This window comes from Podarcis vaucheri (genome assembly GCF_965113315.1).
Source record: "Podarcis vaucheri genome assembly, chromosome: Z".
NCBI lineage: Eukaryota > Metazoa > Chordata > Lepidosauria > Squamata > Lacertidae > Podarcis > Podarcis vaucheri.
In genome coordinates, this window is record NC_138758.1 from 13871362 (window position 1) to 13895141 (window position 23780).

General features: G+C 42.1%; 1 long non-coding RNA gene across 2 annotated transcripts in view; it reads left to right on the plus strand.

Annotated features, from left to right (window-relative positions):
* Positions 1-328: 328 nt before the first annotated feature.
* LOC309523485 overlaps positions 329-23780 on the plus strand; it is a 98499-nt gene continuing 75047 nt past the window's right edge. For both annotated transcript variants that reach the window (XR_014215392.1, XR_014215393.1), the window contains exon 1: positions 329-819. This is a non-coding gene — a long non-coding RNA (uncharacterized lncRNA). The remainder of the gene's footprint in view (positions 820-23780) is intronic.

The following is a 23780-nucleotide window of genomic DNA, read 5'->3' on the forward strand; positions in this document are numbered from 1 at the left end:
TCAGCCTCACCACAGGAGGAGAAAGGAAAAAGAAAAAAGAAAAAAGAAAGAGGGGGAGGGAATCAACTTGGCTCCAAGCCAAAGGTCAGTTGGAACAACTCTGTCTTACAGGCCCTGTGGAAAGAAATCAGATCCTGCAGGGCCCTGGTCTCATGAGGCAGAGCGTTCCACCAGGCTGGAGCCAGTGTTGAAAAGGCCCTGGCTCTGGTTGAAGCTAATCTAACTTCCTTAGGGCCCGGGACCACTAGGGTGTTGCTATTTATGGACCTTGAGGCTCTCCGTGGGGCATACCGGGAGAGGCGGTCCCATAGGTACGAGGGTCCTAAGCTGTGAAGGTCAACTTAGTCCAGAGGATGCTGGTCCTGACTGTCAGCTTACTCCTCCTTACAGTCAGTGTTGCTTTGGTAGAGCTCAAGAAGTAGGAGGGTGACTGTGGCATTCGTACGGAGCCCCCAGTCATCTCACGGATTATTGAGCTATACACCACTAATCCGCTGCCACCAACCAGGTCCTCCCTGGTAAATCACTTAGTCTCAGGCAGGTTCTTAAGTTAACAAAGAAGAGTGTAGTTTATTGCAGACACAAATAAACTTTAACTGCATTCAAAACATTGTTACTCTTTACCTTCTTAGTCTTATTTTTATCCTGCCTCTAACTCTTCTACCTCCCCTCACACAAGAACCAACTGCACTAACTGTATCTCTAATTCCAACTGTCTGCCAACTGCTTTCCCAACTGCCTTTCCCAACCAACCAACCCACTAAAACCAACCAACTACCCACCTAACCCAAACCTCGGGCGAAGACCTTTTATGAACAGGTAGGCTCTGCCTCCGGCTTTCCTATTGGTCTACATATTAACCCTTTCTCTCCCCCTGTACAGACATTTTCAAACAAACGGGCAAACACCACAATGACAAATGCAGAATTAGTGGCTATGCTTTCCTTTGTTATGTCTCCATGAAATACTGGCTTCCATGTCTTCTGCCCTACCACCTCTATGAGTGCCAGCTTCCATTAGTCTATGACTTCCCATGGCTAAAATCTGCACACCAAACAGAGGAGGACGCACACCTCCACTAATTCCTCCTTCTCATTACCATTGCCTGCTTCAAAGAAAAGCTTTGACAAACAAGCACAGGTTCACTCCTACAGAAGGGGGCAATTGTGAAGGGATTATTAAATTATTTTTCGCAGCAGATGATCACGTTCAGTGATAAGCCTATGACAAAACTGTTGAACATTTAATTTCCCTGAGCTGTGAAGACAGACAGATGACCGAATAGAAAAGGGGGGGGGGTGTGAAAGGAAGTTTGTAAGATATCCTAATGGTACTCATTTTAAAAACTGCCATCAAACGGTGATGGATAATGAAAGTGATTTTGCTTAGATAAATTACAGGAATGACACTCTGGAGAGGTAGAATGTACTTTCATTTATTAAATGAGTGAGTTAGTGCTAATGCAGAGGCTTAGCACTGAAATGTGCTAATACATTCAGAGAACTGGATTCAGAAGGTGTGAAGACAGATTGAACATGTGTATGGGGGAAGAGAGAGAGGGATTCGTTTTGTAACCATTTGATTTAAGCATGTTAAGGATGGGGTGAGATTCATAGGTCTGTATCACCACCAGTGAATTATACCAGAGTGAAAAAAGTAAGATGGGAAAAGAATGGTATTCCGGCTGCTTGCTTCCTCAAATTGAATGGAATTTTAAAATTTTATAGACGAGATGTTTCCAATAATCTCTCATCCGTCACTCCGATATAGTCAGCCCCGACACTGCAGACATTTTGTGTCATTGTTCAACTTGTACAGAGCTGCCAGCAACACATATTACATATTTATCAAATGCTGACAATGCAGGTCTAATTCTATGCTTAACTCAATCTGCTGTCTTGGCAATGCAGTAGAATAGGAATTGTCTTTGTCTGGTGTGTCTCTGCAAATTGTTATAAGCAAAATAGACTTAGGGTGATTTTGTCTAATAAGTGCCGAAGCATGCATATATATATATTAGATTATCTGGTATGGGTTGAGGACTTTGTGGGAAAGAATGGAGCTCATATATGCTGGTTGCATACTGGGGCTAGTGTGATTCGACAAGTGAATGTGTGCAAGTGTGGGAAGTGTGACCAATGACCATTGATGGGATTTTCCATGTTAATCTGTCACTACAGATAATTAACAGTGACTAGAGAATGTGAATTGGACAGAATGCACAACCTCCATGACATTTTTTGTGCATTACCCACAATGCATAGTCCCCAAATGTAGAAAGGTAGAAAAGTGCATTGATGAATTAATGCACACAGAATGCAAGAGTCACTGCTTACTTGTGAATACGCTCCAACATTACTTGAAGACTTTGCACATTTTGATCAGGTAATGTGTGGAATCCATTCGTAAGTTCAGCATTGCTCTTTCTCTAAAGTGATGGCAAACAAATATATGTGTGAACCTTGCTTTATAAATAAACAGGGCTTTTTAAAGATGTCATTCATATTTGTCACTTGATGGCTTCAACCATCAAGTGACAACTTGCACATGAGGATCATCCATCACATACCTATCAAAACTAAAATAATTTTCATATTGTTTAAGATTTAGTTCCTCTCACGGATTTGGTTCTGACATTCAGATGACAATGCATGTTTCTTAACTGAAGAATGAGAAATGAAGGAATATATATGCATGTGTGAAGAAGTTCTGAAGCTGCACATGGGAATTAGTTCTCTGTGGAAAGAACTTCATTCAACCTGTGTGGTGATCATTATATAGAATGATCACATTTGGTTTATCTCATCACAAATTTGTATACCACCTTTCCATAGTTATGCAAGATATATATCCTGGGAAGCTGTGACTGGCTGTTTGTTCCCATCACACACACAAATCTACACAAAAAGCAAACACATATTGGTCCACTGTAGTTGACAAGCTACAAATAGGTTGCATTCCGTACTAGTTCTTGCAGGGAACAAGTGCTTCTTGTATAAGAATTTGTCTCCATCTGAAGAAGCCCAGACCTATCAATAGCTGTTACAAAACGACACTGACATGGATTTATGGATGATGTACATATGCCTGTATATCACTCAGAAACACATCCCTCAATACCTCATACCTCCATAACTCACAGGTGACTGTGCATACATCCTATAAAGTGCTGGCGTAATTCAGCTCCATTAAAAATAACTGGAGGCCTGCAGCCAATGTTTTGGCTAGTAAATTCCCACACACTACCCTTCCCCTTAGCTACCTAATCAGTGGACTGTGCAAGAATATATCTTTCTCTCTTGAGCCTCCCTTCTTCTAATACGTGATCTCAGTGATGCTCAACTCTTTTTCTCCTGTCTTGTCTTGCCTCTCGTCTGCATGCTTCTTTTTTCAGTGCATGACCTTTCTCTCCCTCCTCCCTCCTTTTAGCAGTTCCTTTTAGGATTGGGTGAATCAGACTGACATACATTCCATGTCAGTTTTGCACATCTTCAATCATAAGCGTATTCCATCCCATTGTCTGCTAATTATCCCCACCCACAACACCCACCCACAAAATTCACATTTAAATTATACACACATTTGTATGCCTTTTCCACATAAAATTCTCATTTTGCATGCATTTCAAGAACTGAAACTGCAGTACAATTTTTTGATAAGTGCACAATCAATTTCTTAACTGTGTGTGTTCCAATTTGTGCACAGCTCTGAATTGTGTTGGCTTATTTTAAAATGTGCAATGAATAAAACTTTCCCCCCATCCTTAGATTCCCCCCCTCCATGTCTAGTAACACACTCACACACATACACCTATCTCAGGTTCTCTGTCTCATCTTAGGTTGCCACAAACACAACTTTTTTATTTGTAAGTCAATTTAAGAAACTCCTATATGGACAGAAAAAGTGAGGTGTGTGTGTGTATATATATATAAGGTAAAGGTAAAGGTACCCCTGCCCATGTGGGCCAGTCGTGACTGACTCTAGGTTGCGCACTCATCTCGCTCAAGAGGCTGGGAGCCGGCGCTGTCCGCAGACACTTCCGGGTCACGTGGCCAGCGTGACGAAGCTGCTCTGGCGAGCCAGCACCAGCGCCGCACACGGAAACACCGTTTACCTTCCCGGTATAAAGCGGTCCCTATTTATCTACTTGCACTTAGGGGTACTTTTGAACTGCTAGGTTGGCAGGAGCTGGGACTGAGCGACAGGAGCTCACCCCGCCGTGGGGATTCGAACCGCCGACCTTACGATAGGCAAGTCCTAGGCACTGAGGTTTTACCCACAGTGCCACCCGCGTCCATATATATATATATACATCAATCAATCAATGTGTGTGAAGTGACACTTAAGTTCTTCTTGTGGTTTTTGATCTATGGTGAGCAACCTTAGCCTGCTCTCAGTCAGCCCCTATCTGCCTTTCTCCTTGCTTTTGTCTTGAGACACTAGCCTAGGGGGTATCAGTGCAGAGAGAAAGGTAGGGATAGGATAGTTGGTTCCATCTGTCATTGGTTCTGGCTCTGCCCATCATGGGCTCTGGTGTCACCCAGTTTGTTTGTTTTTTAACTGCTTTCTGCCCTAGCAGTCCCAATAGTTACCAGCTGCCACTGGAAATCAGTGTGTGTGAAAATGCTTACCAAAAACTAAAGAATCACATTCAAAACGTCTTCTATGCATCGCCTGTTTTGTTAGGAGCCAAATTTGTACACAGGTTGTTTGAGATGTATCTCACACTTTAAGAAGCCAAATCATATTTGCCTTTGGTACCACTTTTAAAAACGATGGATGCTATCACCACTATATACTCTTATAACAAAGTTGTGAGTGTCGAGAGTGGGAGTAACAGCAACTCTCTTCGGCAACGAATAGGGTAATAATTCTCATTATCACCACATTTGCTTCAGTAAATGTTTGTTGCTTTGCGGCCAGCTTTCTACATTCCAGGGGTATGTGTGTAATTATTATGTCTTCATGATAAAGGTGACATATTGTGAAACACTCAATTTTCTGATTTTAATACTGTTTTTAATAGGGTGTGCATCAGAATAACTCAGTTATTATAAAGCTCAATAGACAGTAAGCTGTTTCATGGAATGAGGATACACTTCAGCAAAAAAAAAAAATAATAATTAAAAAGTGCTATGCTGTAGTAAAAGCAACAGAAGGAGAGTTTTATTTTTAAAAACGTATTTAAATCATTTATATGCAGCTTTGCTAGTGCTCCTAACATCTCCCATAAAGCACACACTTTTTTTTTTTAAGTCTCAGTATTAGGATGGAATAGTGTGTCTTGCATAATGTGGCCTGAGGAAAAAAACTGAGTTCAAATCTTCAATCATAGGGTAATGTTGTTGACTTATACAAAAACTTTGGGGTCTCAAGCCCGTGGCTGGCAGAGTCAGAGGTAAAAGTGGGTGGTACTAGAGGCAAAGGTTTGTGGCAAAAGGAGGGAGTGCAATGGATGCAATCCTTGCATTTATACATTCTAGCCACAGAGAGAGGTCAGAGGTTTCTAGACACACAGATATACCTCTCCATCCCCTTCCAAAGCAATAGGTGTTCAACAGCATAGTCTAGCCAGGGAAAAGCACTTAAGGTGGGTATGGAACAGGTCTGGTCAGTGGAGTGGCTTGGGGAGAGTCCTGAGGGCCTGGTGGCATTTTCAGTGAACAAAATGTTTGTACAAAAATATGTATTTTATGTTTTTAAATGTATAAAAATGCAAGTTTTATTCATGTAATTTCTCTCTGTACTACATTTTTGGGAGAAAAATTGTCATCATGCTGATGTTCACATGGCTGCTGATATATGGCCACACCTATTTTACATAAAAAGTTCATATTTTATTTTAAATGTATGCACGAGTTGCATACAGGGTGCACACAAAGGGACAGAATGGCACAGAATTGCATGGAACACGGTGGAAATGAGACACAACAGCACACAATGGGATGGAGTAGACATATGATTGAGTGCTAGCAAGACCAAAACAGGACCAAACTACTTACTTAGCCCATCCCATCTTACACTGCAATCAATGAAACTCATTCAATAAAAGAGGACCTGACAGTGCACTGAGCACCTCCACCAATGGAACTTCAGTAATGGTGGAGTCTTCAAAGCACCTTGAAAATATGTCACAGCATGCTACTGAAAGTTACATTTCTCTTAGGGCCAGATTGCAAAAGGCCTCTACCTACTTGAAAAAGCTCCACTGAACAACCCTGGGAAGATGCAACAGCAGTGGGAAAAACTATTTCTATGCCACCATCACAGAACTGACTCAGTAACAAGCTTTGAACTGTGGTTCAGTTAGAACCTGACAAGCTTCCTTCTCCACCTTGCATTCTAGTTTGTCTGACTTCAAACTGAAACAGTTTCTTTATAAACAGAAAATGCAGATTTTGTGTGCAAATCCATGGCAAATCTTTGCCAGTTCAAAAAACATGGAGTTCGATTCAATCAGTGTAATAATCTCCTTAATTATGGGACACCTAATTAAGACAGCTGTTGAAAGCTTGTAACAGGAATTTAACAAGGCAGATATACAGTGTTAAGAGTCCCAATGCAACACATTATCCAAGCCAAGTTTTTTTACATTGAAAGACATTTCTTGGTGACCCTTTCTATTATTAAAGGGAACTTTCTTATTGTATATAAAATTGAAGTTCACCAAAATGTCTGAAATCAATCTACTGGCAATAGAGCAATGCACCATGGGTGAATTCATATCTCACCAGTAGAGCATATATACTTTGAGTTGTATGTAACTACCTTAGATTTGACCTATTAAAATTATTGTGTCTAAATTAGTCATGCCCATCAATTTCAGTGGGTCTACCCTGAGTAAAACTGAGTTGGAAATTCTGTTCTTCAGCCAAGTCATGTCCTATGACCTAGGACAAAGTTTGTGTAAAATGCATATATTAATTAAGATCACATTCAAAAATACATCATATAGGTGTGGGCAATCCCAGATTAAATCAAGCCTAATCTGATGTGCTGGATTAGACCCTAAACTGAATTAGCAGGGTCCTATATTCAGCATGTTGTAGGAAGAGTTTGTTACTGCTGGATACATTCTCCCAAAGGATTCCTAAACTGCTTCCCACATTGGAACTTGAGAGCTTCTCTAATTATGCACACAACCCTAGTGAACCCAAGGTTCTAATGAATGTGATTTACTTGGCTGAATCCCAGGAAAATATCAACCCAATTCCATAGGCTGCTGGTTTATTTTAGTGGTGGGTTGGCTGTAGTTGCTCCCAAAGCAACTGGCTCCACATCTCTAAGGAGACTGGCCCCACAAGCTCAATGGCTTGACTGCCCCTGCTTGATTCTATATATTTAGGAAATACCTATCCCTCCTTGAATAAGCCTTTATCCCAAAGAAGGACAGTTATTCCTTGCAGGAAAAGCATAATGTGCATTAAATGATACTCTGAAAAAGAACACTCCATGATAATTCAAACCAAATGGCAATCCTGCTGCAGTTCAATTCATCTCAACGAAACCTCATACAATCACATGCCATTTGATGACTGCTAAACAAAACCATATCAACTTGCATTAAGGGCACTATCAATCTCGTGGAAATCAGCCCCTCCTTAGCAGTAAATCATGTAGCAAAAAGACCCCCCTTTTTTTAAAAAAAGTCGCTCTCTTTAATGATGATGTCACTTGTATGTAAATTAGACTATCTAGATGTGAATGCTTTCTAAGAGGTACACAGTGTTTTATTTTACTTCCCCTTTTAATTGGCTTAATTACCATTTTCAATTTGATCCAATTTTCTTTGAATGAGTTCAAGCTAACTTTCTAAAATGTCAATATACATCTTTTAAATATTGAATAGTGTTAGTTTTCTAAAAGAACAAACAAATGGGTTTGAAACTATGAGGCAATGAGAGCCTGCTACAGAAATTTGGATTCTTTTTGCAGCAAGCATGCAGCAGGCATCAGCAGAAAAATGATATGGCAGCAGTCTCCTGTGATTCTTTGTTGTAGGGATGGGGGGGACACCCATGGCCCTCCACATTTTGCTGGATTACAACTTAAATCAACCCTGTATATTGGCCATGCTGGCTGGGCCTGTCCAACAACATCTAGAGGGCCAGAGGCTAGGAAGCCCTGCGCAATGGCTTGGCTTAGATGATACCATCTCAAGGGATGGGTGTGTGTGTGATACTCCACTTAATGAATTTTATTTTATGAGATATTTGAGAATGTGATTCCAAAATTCTTCAACAAGCAAATAGATAGAGGTGATGTGCAGTGGTGTGCAGTGAAATTTTGTGTAGTGGAATGGCAGTTAGAGCCAGAGGACCAGCTTGTGAGGGTGATGTCGTCCGTGTGACGATGTCTTGCATGTGACATCGCAAGCATGAACATTATGCTTCATTCCCTAAGCTGGGAAGAAGCTTCCTGGGCTTTGGGAAGGAAGTGCCAGGCTTTAATACTTTAATACTCTATTTACTGGAAACATTTAGGGGACTATCCTAGTTCCCCTGGTCCATGGACTGCAAGACATTGGTAATCTGGCTAACATAATGTTACTGAACTTTCAAAAAGCTTTCAGCCAAGACTCTTGAGTAAGCTCGACAATCATGGGATAACAGGAGAGGTCCTCTTGCAGATCAGGAATTAGTTAAGTTTAAAGAAGCAGAGAGTACACATAAATGGACAGTTCTATAAACTGAGAGACAGAAAGGATCAGCATTGGGACTTGTGCTTTTTAAAGTTGTTCATAAACAATCTGGAATTATGTGTGCACAGTGAAGTGGCCAAGTTTGCTGATAATGCTAAATTGTTCAGGGTTGTTTGAACAAAAAGAGATTGCAAAGAGCTCTAACAAGACCTGTCCAAAATGAGTGAATGACAAATGAAATTCAGTGTAAACAAGTGTAAATAAATGCATGTAGAGGCAAGTGTGTGTGTGTGTGTGTGTGTGTGTGTGTGTGTGTGTTAATTTCACAAATATGTTTATGGGTTTTTAACTGGTAGTGATTGACCAGGAATGAGACCTTGGGGTTGTAGTGGTAGTTTGATGAATATGTTGACCTAGTGTGTGGAAGCTGTGAAAAAGGCAAATTCCATGCTAGCGATCGTTAGGAAAGGAATTGAAAATAAAACTGCCAATATCATAATGCTGTTGTACAAATCTATGGTGTGACCACATTTGAATACTGTTTATGGTTCTGGTCACCTCACTTCATAAAGTGTGTTGTAGGGTTGCAAAAGGCTCAGGAAAGGGAAGCCAAAACGGTGAAAATTAGAAAAGATTGCAGCATTGAAGCATTTGGGACTTAACAGTTTAGAGCAAATATGAGTGAGAAATTGGTTACCTGATGGATTATAAGATTATGCACTGCATGGAGAAAGTAGGTAGAAGTTCTTCTCCCTCTCAGATAACAATAGGACTCAAGAGCATCCAATAGAACTGAATGTTGGATGACTCAGGACAGATAAAAGAAAGTACTTATTTCTGCACCACATAGTTAAAACTATGAAACTCACTCCCAAAGGAGGCAGTGATGGCTACCAACTTGGACGGCTTTAAAAGAGGATTAGACAAATAAAGAGCATAGCTATCAATGGCTATGCTATGCCTCCATGGTTGGAGACAGCGTGCTTCTGACTGCCAGTTGCTAGAAACCAGAGGAGAGGAGAGTACGTTTGTGACTGGGTTCTGCTTGCTGGTTTTCCACAGGTTGGCCCTTTTCCTTTTACTGTCACAATCTATCTGGCCTGGTTCTGAAATGTTCATTAAACGGCTATACCTCTAAAATCTCATCCACTAAGCTTTTTTCTCTGTAATGTAAGCATATTCACTATTGGAATACTATGCTAATCAGTTTCTATATTTGAAATGTTAGCAAAGCATTGGTAACTTCTGCTTATGTCATGAAGTCCTAACTACGCTCAGCTTTTAATAGAGTGTCAGTCTTAGGATTCCATGTCCCCATAATCTTGAACCCTATTGATTTTCCTTTAATCAATCAATACATGATATATCAGTCCATGATATATGCACATTATTTTAATCCTACAATATCCTGCTTCTCCAAGCTCATATGCCTACAAATGTGTGGCATAATATTTGGAAAAAAGTGCACTCATATTAGCCCCAATGGACGAAAGCCCAAATCATGCAGCTGATTCCTCAATTTGAGGAAAGAAAAATGACCATATCATTTGGGCCGATCAATCTATTTCTGGTTGGTGTCACTTTTTCATGTCTTAATTCATGAACTCATACTTCCCCATTTCCCCATTAATCTGAATTTAATATGCAAATAAAATCTGTATTTTTAAAATGGCATTGAAATATAACAGAGTCTTGTGGCGCTTTAGACTTAACACATTTATTATGGGGTTAAGCCTTTGGGGACTGTTGTCCATTTGACCGGATGCATGAAGTAAAAAGAGCCTGTTGGTTCTGGTCAATGGCCCATTGATTTATTTATTTTTAAAATTTGTCCCACATTTCACCATTTGGATCTCAAAGCAGCTTAAGTAAAGTTAAAGGGACCCCTGACCATTAGGTCTAGTCGTGGCCGACTCTGGGGTTGCGGCGCTCATCTTGCTTCATTGGCCAAGGGAGCTGGCGTACAGCTTCCGGCTCATGTGGCCAGCATGACTAAGCCGCTTCTGGCGAACCAGAGCAGCGTTTACCTTCCCGCCGGAATGGTACCTATTTATCTACTTGCACTTTGACGTGCTTTCGAACTGCTAGGTTGGCAGGAGCAGGGACTGAGCAACGGGAGCTCACCCCGTTGCGGGGATTCGAACCGCCGACCTTCTGATCAGCAAGTCCTAGGCTCTGTGGCTTAACCCACAGGCCACCCACGTCCCTTACAAAGCAGCTTACAACAATAAAAATTGCAATATACAATAAATAAATAATTTTGTAAATCAAATCCCCTCGAGCTAAAAACCTCAAGAATCTAAATCCCCTTTCCCCAAAAAGTAAAACATCTGAGAAGCATTCAGGGTGCAAAGGCCTCCCAAAATGAAACAGCCTGGCAGTCAGTAGGGACAGTACCTGCTTAACGTGGGAGGGAGTTCTGTAGAGATAGGCTCATGACCCTAAAGACACGACTCCTCGTTGGCATGAGTCAATGTGTGACAGCTAGTCATAGACACCAACTCTAAGGGACCCAGACCCCTTCTACTCCCACAAAAAAAATATTTTAGGAGGGGGCAGGCACTCCCAAAATTGATGGGGCCAAGCTGCCCCAGCCTCCACTGCAGCCACCATGTGAGAGTGCAGGTGAGGTGCCTAATTGCCTACCCACTTCTCTCTCTCCTGGAGTGCCCTCCCTTATCTCCTCCCTTCTGGTGTCTTAGCACAGACCCAACACACCTCAAGTCCCCCACCACAGAGGGGACTTCGCTGCCGCTTGCTGGCATCCAGCTGGGGAGAGGATGGGCGATGCATATTGTCCCTTGGCAAGCCCCCCCCCCACTCAGCCTCTCAGTGCCGGCCCCACCCATGGCTGTGCTGCCTCCCACACCTGGAGCCTGGCAGTCCAGTCCTCAGAAGTGCTGGGTGAGGGTTTAAGGCAGCACAGCCCACGGGCCAGGGGGACTCACCCTGCTCTTTGCTTGCTTGGCTCCGGTCTCCCTCCGGTGCCTGTTTTTGCAGGAGTATAGCGCTGTGGTTTAAACCACAGAGCCTAGGACTTGCAGATTTGAAGGTCGGCAGTTTGAATCCCCATGACAGGGTGAGCTCCCCTTGCTCGGTCCCTGCTCCTGCCAACCTAGCAGTTCGAAAGCACGTCAAAGTACAAGTAGATAAATAGGTACCTCTCCAGTGGGAAGGTAAACGGCGTTTCCGTGCGCTGCTCTGGTTCGCCAGAAGCGGCTTAGTCATGCTGGCCACATGACCCGGAAGCTATACTCCAGCTCCCTCGGCCAATAAAGTGAGATGAGCGCCACAACCCCAGAGTCGGTCACGACTGGACCTAATGGTCAGGGGTCCCTTTACCTTTACCTAGGAGATTAGAAGAGGAACTAAATGTCTGCCTGAACAAACCTGGCTATTGTGATGAAACTTTTTCAGCAGCTAGTGGTTGCTCTCATGCACAGCACTTGGACTTAGTACCATCATCTCCGTCTGCCACATCTCTCCTCTGAACTGAGCTCACAAAGTGACAGCTCACAAGCATTACACAGATGTCTCCCAAGCCACGTCCACCGACCCCAATCTCCCCCCCCCCCGAAACCAGGATGATGGTTGTATACATGCCCAACAAATGAAAACGTTGAGGATCCATTCTGGGTCTACTGAAAAAGCTGGATTTTTATTTTTATAGTATAAGAAAAAGTGGGGGGGGGAGGTATTACATTATTCTAGAATACTAGCTAAATAATGATAACACTCTGTGGCAGCATGCCAAACATATCCGAAAAACCAGGAACTACATACCTGCCAGGATGCTGTCAGTGGCTGCTTGCCCAGGAAAGTATAAAGACAAGGAAAAGTTTATTACTATCTTTTTTATTTCAGTCTTTACAGAGGGAGGCTATAGAACCCAGCTTCTTGGATAATGGTATTGTCCCAAGTGAATCTCCACCCCGTCTCTCTCACTTTCTCATTCATCATTCTCACCACCTCCTCTACGGGTGCTGCTTCAAGCTCTTTTCTCTCCTACTTTTAAGGTTTGCTGGGTTCTGGGAAATGGAGGCTCTGGAGTGACTTCTAATGACAACATGTCAGCTGGGTATTGTTCCAGCTCTCCCATGATTTCCCAACTTCCCCCTACACCTGCCTCTGAGCTGCGACCTCCCTCAAACCCCTGTTGTAAATCTATACTGTCTTCCTCTTCCTCCTTCCTGGAAGGGTCATGATGGGGAGATGGTCTCTGCCATTCCTCCTTTGCCCAGTCCCTGACAATACCATTTTAAATGCTAAGTGTGGAAATGACACACACACACACGGGTGTTAAACAGTGAGGTCAAAAGGGGGGGAATGCAGTAAATAAATGAATTGATGATGATGATGATGATGATACAAATCCTCCTGTTGAAATAAATCATTCAATACATGTTAGAACAAGCATCTAATTTCCCTCTTTGCTCTCTTCTAGTCATTCTTCTGTGATGCACTGTTACTCTTGGTCAGATTTTTCAAGTCAAACAAGTAAGAAATAACTTGGCATCCTTTGATCTAAAAAAAAATCACCAATATAAAATTGTTTGGACATGCTGATAAAAAAACAAAAAAAAAAAACTTGACATCACATATCAGCTTCACATCTTTTATTCTTTTTCATAAAGAAATCCCAAACAGGATAAAAAATAATTGATCAAATAAACACGGCGACGTGTATAAAGGGCATAAAACTTTAAGGCACTGAATAATTTGAGGATTATTCTAGCAACAGCAATAATTTACACTACCCAAAAGTGATGCTGTATTTTTATGATGCTCTGATCTTCTTCACGCCAAGGGCCAAGCTATAAAGAGGCATGTTCCAAGAACGATCAAAGATTGTTAACGCTGGCATGATTGCTTGCTTGATTGGTTGGTTGGTTGGTTGATTGATTCATCCATCCTTTCTGCTCATTGTTGACCCTCCTCTTAACAGACTGGGAGGGCTGGGAGCAGAGGAACCAATAGAGGCAGATAAGGAGACATTTGTGGGGTAACAAAAACAAAACACGTAGGAAATGGACGGTGCTCAATGAGCAACAGAGAATTCCCACTGCTATCCAAATGGGGAAGGGTCATATTGAGGCCCACATCCATGTTAGAATCATAGAATCATAGAATCATAGAGTTGGAAGAGACCACAAGGGCCATCGAGTCCAACCCCCTGCCAAGCAGGAAACACCATCAGAGCACTCCTGACATATGGTTGTCAAGCCTCTGCTTAAAGACCTCCAAAGTAGGAGACTCCACCACACTCCTTGGCAGCAAATTCCACTGTCGAACAGCTCTCACTGTCAGGAAGTTCTTCCTAATGTTTAGGTGGAATCTTCTTTCTTGTAGTTTGGATCCATTGCTCCGTGTCCGCTTCTCCGGAGCAGCAGAAAACAACCTTTCTCCCTCCTCCATGTGACATCCTTTTATATATTTGAACATGGCTATCATATCACCCCTTAACCTCCTCTTCTCCAGGCTAAACATGCCCAGCTCCCTTAGCCGTTCCTCATAAGGCATCGTTTCCAGGCCTTTGACCATTTTGGTTGCCCTCCTCTGGACACGTTCCAGTTTGTCAGTGTCCTTCTTGAACTGTGGTGCCCAGAACTGGACACAGTACTCCAGGTGTGGTCTGACCAGAGCAGAATACAGTGGCACTATTACTTCCCTTGATCTAGATGCTATACTCCTATTGATGCAGCCCAGAATTGCATTGGCTTTTTTAGCTGCCGCGTCACACTGTTGGCTCATGTCAAGTTTGTGGTCAACCAAGACTCCTAGATCCTTTTCACATGTACTGCTCTCAAGCCAGGTGTCACCCATCTTGTATTTGTGCCTCTCATTTTTTTTGCCCAAGTGCAATACTTTACATTTCTCCCTGTTAAAATTCATCTTGTTTATTTTTGCCCAGTTCTCTAATCTGTCAAGGTCGTTTTGAAGTGTGATCCTGTCCTCTGGGGTGTTAGCCACCCCTCCCAGTTTGGTGTCATCTGCAAATTTGATCAGGATGCCCTTGAGTCCATCATCCAAGTCGTTGATAAAGATGTTGAATAAGACCGGGCCCAAGACAGAACCCTGTGGCACCCCACTAGTCACTCTTCTCCAGGATGAAGAGGAACCATTGATGAGCACCCTTTGGGTTCGGTCAGTCAGCCAGTTACAAATCCACTGAGTGGTAGCATAGTCAAGACCGCATTTTACCAGCTTCTTTACAAGAATATCATGGGGCACCTTGTCAAATGCCTTGCTGAAATCAAGGTAGGCTACATCCACTGCGTTCCCTTCATCTACCAGGCTTGTAATTCTGTCAAAAAACGAGATCAGGTTAGTCTGACATGACTTATTTTTCAGAAATCCATGCTGACTATTGGTGATCACAGCATTCCTTTCTAGGTGCTCACAGACTGTTTGCTTAATGATCTGCTCCAGAATCTTCCCTGCTATTGATGTCAGACTGACTGGGCGGTAATTATTTGGGTCCTCTCTTTTCCCCTTTTTGAAAATAGGGACAACATTTGCCCTCCTCCAGTCTGCCGGGACTTCGCCTGTTCTCCAGGAATTCTCAAAGATGACTGCCAGTGGTTCTGAGATCACATCTGCCAGTTCTTTTAATACTCTTGGATGCAGTTCATCTGGCCCTGGAGACTTGAATACATCTAAACTAGCCAAATATTCTTGTACTATCTCCTTAGTTATTCTGGGCTGTGTTTCCTTTGCTGAATCATTTGCTCCAAATTCTTCAGGTCGGGCATTGTTTTCTTTATCGGAGAAGACTGAGGCAAAGAAGGCATTGAGTAGTTCAGCCCTTTCTGTGTCCCCTGTTTGCATTTCACCATCTTCTCCTCTGAGTGACCCCATTGTTTCTTTGTTCTTCCTTTTGCTACGAACATACCCATAAAAGCCTTTTTTGTTGCTTTTAACCTCTCTAGCAAGCCTGAGTTCATTCTGTGCTTTAGCTTTTCTGACTTTGTGTCTACACGTGCTGGCTATTTGTTTGAATTCCTCTTTGGTGGTTTCCCCCCTTTTCCATTTTTTGTACACATCCTTTTTTAATCTTAATTCAGTTAAAAGTTCTTTAGATAGCCACCCTGGCTTCTTTAGGCACCTTCCATGTTTCCGTCTCATTGGTATTGCCTGACGTTGTGCTTTTAGTATCTCCCTCTTAACAAACTCCCAGCCATCATGAACTCCCTTTCCTTTTAGTATTGTTGTCCATGGGATCTCACCCAGCACTTCCCTAAGTTTTATGAAGTCGGCTTTCTTAAAGTCAAGAAATTGAGTCCTAGTATGCTTGGCTGCTCCTTTCCGCTGTATAGTAAACTTCAGAAGAGCATGATCACTCGCGCCTAATGATCCTTCCACTTCTACCCCACTAACCAGGTCATCAACATTGGTTAGGACCAGATCTAAAATGGCTGTTCCTCTTGTTGCTTCTCCCACTTTCTGGACAATGAAGTTGTCTGCAAGGCCAGTGAGGAATCTGTTTGACCTTATGCTCTTGGCTGAGTTTGACGTCCAACAAATGTCCGGGTAATTGAAGTCCCCCATTACTACTATCTCCCTTCCTTTGCATGCTTGGCCATCTGTTCCAGGAAGGCATCATCTATGTCCTCCGTTTGGCTTGGGGATCTATAGTAAACTCCCACAATGAGGTCTCTGTTATTCTTCTCTCCCTTAATTTTGACCCAAATGCTCTCACTTTGGCTTTGAGGATCTAAATCTTGGATCTCTTCACAGGTATACACATCCCTGACATATAACGCCACTCCTCCTCCTTTCTTGTCTGGTCTGTTTCTCTGAAATAGATTGTATCCCCCCATTATTACATTCCAATCGTGCTTTTTTATTATTATTTCTAGGGGGAGATATTTCTCTGCTGTACATGTATGGGTGGGAATAGGGAAGGACGGATCTGTTAATTTTGGTTTCTCTCAGTTTCTCCCCACCCCCAATTCTAAGTTCAGTTTCCTACATTTGCACATCAGCATTTTTGTGGGAATTTCTACCAACCTACCAAATATTTGTATGCAATTTTGCTTCTCCAAAGCAATTTCCCCAATATATAATGCATTTCTGTATATTTTCACTAATATATGCACATATATATGCACATTTACCCTAAACAACAACAACAGCTGGCCAAACAACTGCATTGCAAAAACTGGAGAGGTACAAATTTTGAGGAATGGCTGTGTTTGGGTTTCCATATTGTTTTGGAAAGTGTAAATAAAATGAAGGAACTGGAAACTGCACCAAATGGCACTTACTTCAGTTCCCGGATTAATATTAGAAATTATGCCAATACTTTTTCACATGTCATTCTGACAAAAGTATAAGTTGATTCCACGCTGTTAAAAGTGCTCATTTGAAAGAGTGTGTGCTTCTTAATTTGTACAGATCAACAACTGTACATCCCTTGAACATTACACGTTGAGAGCTAGTGTGGGGAGGAGGTTAGAGTGTTGGACTAGTACCTGAGAGATAAGGGTTCAAATAGCCATTCAGCCATGAAGTTAACTGTGAAACCTTGAGCCAGTCGCTACCCCAGCCTAACCTATCTCACAGGGCTATTCTGGGGTTCAAATGAGGAATGGGACAACCATGTACACCACCTTAAGTTCCTTGGAGAAAAGGGTGGGATACAAATGCAATAAACAAACAAAGTGGATAACATTTCGGTGTACTGCTCAACTATTTGTGTACACAGGTACAGAGATTGTACACTCATTGAATGTAACATGTGAACAGAACCCCTCTAGTTGAAAGCTGAAACAGAATCGAGGAATGGGATACAATGGTAAACATCCACACAAATAATGCAGGGATGGGAAAGCTGTATCGCTCCAGCCATTGGCAGTCATTGACCATAAATTATCCTTGCTGGCTGTCTTGGATGGGGGTTTCTCAACAACTGGAAGACACAAGTAGAATCATAGAATCAGGAGGGATGCTGAGTTCAATCCCCTGCAATGCTGGAATATGCAGCTATCCCATATGGGGATTGAACCAGCAACCTTGGCATTATCAGAATGCTCTAACTAACTGAATACTGGACTCAATGGACACACAATCTGACCTGGTATATTACAGCTTTCATATAAAGCAAAGATGACCAATCCAACAATCACTGGCAGGCAAGCATCCTGATAAGCAGCAATGACTCTCCAGCACTTTTATGTAAGTTTATTTACAAAAAACACACACCCAGAACAGGGTGCTCTCATTAACAGTAGTTGTTCAATCTGATTCATCGTCCCTCCCCCAGAAGGAAGAATGCCAAAGTTTTGCCTTTCTCCTCCTTCCCTTCCACTGCTCTCTGAGCTTCTCTGATCTCCTAGTGCAGGGACTGAAACGCTGGCCTGTCTCTTTCCCACTCCCAGAAGACACAGCCCCTGACTCTGGCTTATCTGCTGGTTGCCTGGCAATGCTCTGGCTGACTTCCAACTCTTCCTCTCCCAGGGAGCTAGCAGTGTCTTCCATGGGAAGGAGGGGGGTTGGGCTGTCTTCTCTAAACTCTGACAGACAGCTCTCCTCTGCAGAGTCGGCCCCTTGCTCACTTAGTTCAATTTCTGGGGCTGACTCTTCTGCTGCATCCTGAGGGGCCACGTTCCTGACAGCCAATGTGTTATCCTCAGCATCCCTGAACGCTGGTCATGGTGGCTGGGTTGGATGAGTGTTGAAATCCAGCAATATGTGAATAGGCACAGGTTCCCACACTGGCCTGCAATGACTGGAAATTCCCATCCCTACCTATAGGTGCCATTGATTAAATCTGCAGCATTTAGATGTGCTCTACCAAGGAGATAAGCCAGTAGCATTTTCCAAGGAAATATCTGGAGTGCCATGGATTTCCCATCCCTGACATAAAGGAACAGATTGGGGGTGCTCCAGGCATCATTTATCCCAGGTCATCAGCAGTTATTGCCCTCTCCTCTCCAGTGTCATTGTTTTAAAAAGTAAGAGACTAGGATTGGAAGGAGGACCCAACATTCCAAAATATGTAACTCCCATTGTTCTGCAATATGGTTAGCAGAATGAAAACTGTGTTACAGCTAACCCATCATTTCAACCTGGCATGGCAATATTTCTATATATCCCCCCCCCCAAAAAAAAAACACTCTACAATAGGCTGAAAAATGCACTTCCTGCAATGATTCCCCAAGGGAGAAGTTTCTAAAGAAATGTCACTCATAGTGATAAAGAAGGAAAATCTCAGCTATGTGTGTGGCGGAGTTGGAGGGGGGGGGGAGACTACCACTTTCACAAACTACATTTATGTGGGCTCAGCTTTCAAAAAATATATCCACACAGCAGTTAGAATTGCCGCAAAAAAAGAGTCTCACAAAACAGTGCTAGGCACAATATACTCTCCTAAAGTGATGTTGAATATTTTTAAGGGCTGGGTTGAATTTATGTGGGCATATATTTCCAGAGTGAAAATGGGAGTTTCAGATCCCCAAACATATTGCCATTTTTATACCATTTTGTTCCACTTCACTACAGCTTTTAGCAGTTGCTTTGTATATTGTTGCAATGGTTAGCTTTATGATCCAGGCAATAATGGATCATCTAGCCACTGTTATGACATCACAGTTTGCAAAGCCAATCAGATCTGCCCAAATTGTAAGACCAAAATTAAAATGAAGGCAGTGCTTCCTGTCCCCTTTTTAAATGAAAAGCAAATAAAAATGGGAGGTTGCCTGTAAAAAGGGTTACACATCTTGGGGGTACTCCTGGATCCTTTGCAGTCGTTCAAGGCTCATGTGGTCTCACTGGCTCAGAGTGCCTTCCATCAGTTTGGGCTGGTGTCCCAGTTGCGCCTCCATCTGGACGGGGATAGCCTGATTTCTGTTGCTTATGCTCTTGTAACTCTTAGGTTAGATTACTTTGATGTATTATAGATAGGGCTGCCACTAAAGATGGTTCAGAAGCTCCAGCTGGTGCAGAATTTGGCAGCCAGCGTACTCACTGGGACATGACGATTTGAACATATTACACCAATCCTGGCCCAACTACACTGACTGCCAGTATGTTTCCAGGCCCAATTCAATTTGCTGGTGTTGACCTATAACATCTTAAATGGCTCAGGACCTCATTACCTTAAGGACTGCTTCTTCCTATATGAACTGACCCAGTTCCTATGATCTTCATCTGAGGCTCTTCTTCATGCATCTCCTCCATGATTGGTCTGGAGCATGGCAAAGTGAGAATGGACCTTTTCTGTGGTGGCTACTCACTTGTGGAATGCTCTCCCCCGGGAGGCTTGCCTGGTGCCTTCATTACACATATTTAGTTGCCAAGCAAAAATGTTTCTCATCAACCAGGCATTTGGCTAATTAACATTTTCTAACCTTGAAATGGGTCTGTGGGAGTGGGGGTTAATGTTTTATTTTGTTTTTGCTTTATTGTGTACTTTTCATTTTGCATTTTTATGCTGTGAACTGCCCTGTGATCTTTGGCTGAAAGGCGGCATACAAATTTATTAAATAAGTAAACAAACACTTTTGCAAAGGTAATGTACAAAATGCATTATATTGGAGAAATTGCACATATTAATTGAAGTGCATACGCAAATTGATAAGGAAATAGAGAGAACTGAATATTGGGGAAATGAAATACCCAAAACTAACAGACTCCTCCATCCTTGTCCACACGTTGCTGTCTTTTCTTATTGAGATACCAATTGCAATGTATTTTCACCATTGCTTCCTTTGAAGAATGGAGATTTCCTGGTTTGAAATCCTATCAAATTAAGGTTCTGATAAAATCTATTGCACCTCATTGTGATTACCATATTTTCCCGTGTATAAGACTAGGGGTTTTTTAACCCAAAAAATAGGTTTGAAATGGGGGCTCGTCTTATACACGGGTAGTGCTAAGGGGTGTTTTATTAATTTGGAGTCCCCAGAAATAGGGGGCGCCTTATACAGGGAGGGGGGCATCTTATACATGAAAAAATATGGTATTCCAGATTGAACTACATTAATTGATTTGCTTTCATAGCCTCGGTTATCAACAAGTCAACAGCAATTTAATATAAGTTAATATTTTCAGCATGAAAGTTAATGTCAAGCATTGTCTTAACCAAGTTGTCTAATAAATTAGATTAGATTATGTATAGACTCAGGTTTCAATAACAAGCATATGTCATCTTTAAATACTCTGATATTGCAAACTATTTTGCATTTTACTTTTTAAGAACTGCTTGTTAATCGTCCAAGAGGTAAGTTGTTCGCATTTCCATCCAACATTATTTAAAATATGTGTGATGTGGACAGTTTCTGATCCATTCAAGACATTCATCATATTGATGTCCCCATTCTATTTTGGGGGAGGGGAAGAGAAATAAGCAAAAGAGAGCTGAAATAATAAATTATCCTGTGGTATAATCTTTAAGCTGCGAAAAGCAATACCTTAAGGCCTGCATGCATTATAATTCATTCTGTGCAACCTGGATGAAATGATCATGATGGAAAGGCGTCATTAACTTGGCTTGACCAAAAATGAAATAATATATTGTTGCAGCAAGTTGGATAGAGCTGTGTTTGATGTTTACAGGTTGCTGTAGACCATTCATTTAAAAGATGCCGTAGAAATGGCACCATAAGAAGGGGTGAAGGGATGAATAAATCAATTTAGCCTGGGAATTGCTAGTGTGAAAGTTCAACCTGTATCCCAATTATTCAAAAAAGTTCTGTGACATTTTAACCATTTCATAGATAGTGACATGTCATAAGCACCAGCCTATTTCATCTCATGCATGATATGGATTCATTCTGTAGTTCAGCCACCACCTTTTAAAATGCGAGCCACGAGTAACAAGTTGAATCAGTGTCAATTCCTTGGAATCTAGGAGGTCTAAACCATGTTCTAAACCATGTTCTAAACCATGTTCACTATCTGTTAGAAACTTCCTGTGATTTAAGATGTCTAGGAGATTCCTGGAGATAGGTTGTAAAGCACTAGAAAGTTGCTATTTCTGTATAAATATTCTCTATTTGTGGCTGTAGGGATATTGAAGTCTTTCCAGTCCATTATATCAAGTTCTAAGAAGAGATATCTGAACATCAGTTTTCAGACAGATTGTTGTTATTGATATATCATGTAAGATGCTTTGCCATGACTAGTAGTCATACGGGTATGATTACTTTTAGTAGTAATTAAGATATATCAGAAAGTGTCAGCATTTGCATTTGTGACTGGAAGAATGTTGTGGCATCAATATTTGATTTGTAAAGATGATTTTTCAGTCTATAGCCAATAGTACCATCTATACTGAAATTAGATTATACTATTGGCTATTGACTGAAAAATCATCTTTACAAATCAAATATTGATGCCACAACATTCTTACTGAGAATACTGAATTTATACTGAGATTGGGACACAGGTGGCACGATGGTCCAAACCACTAAGCCTCTTGAGCTTGCCAATCAGAAGGTTGGCAGTTCAAATACATGCAATGGGGTGAGCTCCTGTTGCTCTACCCCAGCTCCTGCCAACCTAGCAGCTTGAAAGCACGCCAGTGCAAGTAGATAAAAAGGTACCGCTGTGGCGGGAAGGTAAACAACATTTCTGTGCGCTATGGCACTTGTCACAGTGTTCTGTTGCGCCAGAAGTGGTATAGTCATGCTGGCCACATGACCCGGAAAGCTGTCTGTGGACAAACGCCAGCTCCCTCGGCCTGAAAGCGAGATGAGCGCCACACCCTATAGTTGCCTTTGACTGGACTTAACTGCCCAGGGGTCCTTTACCTTTTAACTTACTGAGATTATTATAATGTTATACTGAATTTATTACTATACCTCTATCAGGAATATTTTAGCTGTTAAGTTGCTATAGTTTATTTCACTTAAAAATAAAATTATGACAGTATTGATATGGGTGAAGGTACACCAAAAGTTATACACCAAGATCAGACAGTGAGGATATGAGACAAATAGAAACCGAAATTCCATTCCTTCATCTGGGAGGAAATTCTCTAGGTATACCTTGGAGTATGTAGTCAGAAAGGGCCTCCACGTTGCTAGCAGCTGCTGGGGCTACAAGTGGGGAACCTACAGGTTTGAACTCTGCTACTTCCTGTAGCGAGCTACTCAGGGATGCAGATCAAAGGGCTATGTCTTTGGACTACAATTCCCATCATTTTTGTCTGATGGCCATGCTACCTGAGGAGTCCAACAACATTGGGGAAGGATAGTAAGATATTAATAGAGCATCAGCTTTGCATGCAGAAGATTCAAACCCTGGCATCTCCAGGTAGAGCTAGGATTGTCCTCTCTCTGAAATCCTGGAGAGCCTCTGCCAGTCAGTGTAGACTGAGCTTGATAGACCAATGGTCACATTTGGTATAAGGCAGCTGCTTGGTAGACTCCCTTCAGGCCCTGGTTCCATGGATTCATGCCCCCTGGTATGCATCCTTGCTAGTTCCTTGGGCTGCCAATATTTCTGCATCCCAATTCCAAACAGATGTGTTTCGTTGGGGTAAGTTGTCAAAATATTTCTGGGCAAAATAAAAACAAAGAAACACAATGATACATTTACCATCCAGATCACCTGGAGTTTTAAAATGCATTTGTTGGAACCTCCCACAATGGACTATCGATCTGCTTGCATGAAAAGCACACATAGGCAACTAAGGTTGAACTTGCCTTAGAAAGGGAGGCATGTTTGAGAACATCCAGGCTTTCCATGACATGACGTGATTCCAGTACTTTGTTTTACCAAGCTTTTTGTTAATTTGAGATTGTGTTTAGTGTGTCTGTCACTATAAAGCACAACAACATTTAGGCTGTATGGCCATTTACCCAGGGGAAAGTTAGGGCCCTCAGATAGAGGTTAAGCATGGCAATCCTCTGGAATGCACTCTCCTTTGAAAATTAGCTTGATTTGAGTTGAATATGTATGCTTTTCATGTACAGAACTCAAAAATCCATTGTTGCAGGGTTTTCAAAGGAGTCCCTTTTTTTTAACAACCTCCCACGGCTGAAGACTAAGCAGGAAACTACAGTACATCATTCATCAAACAATGTGGAACAAATTACACATGCCCTCATTAGCAATTACCTGAGAAACCTTCCTTCAGCCTACTTTACGCAATAATGACAGCTAATAATGGGTTCTATGACATGGCTGACCT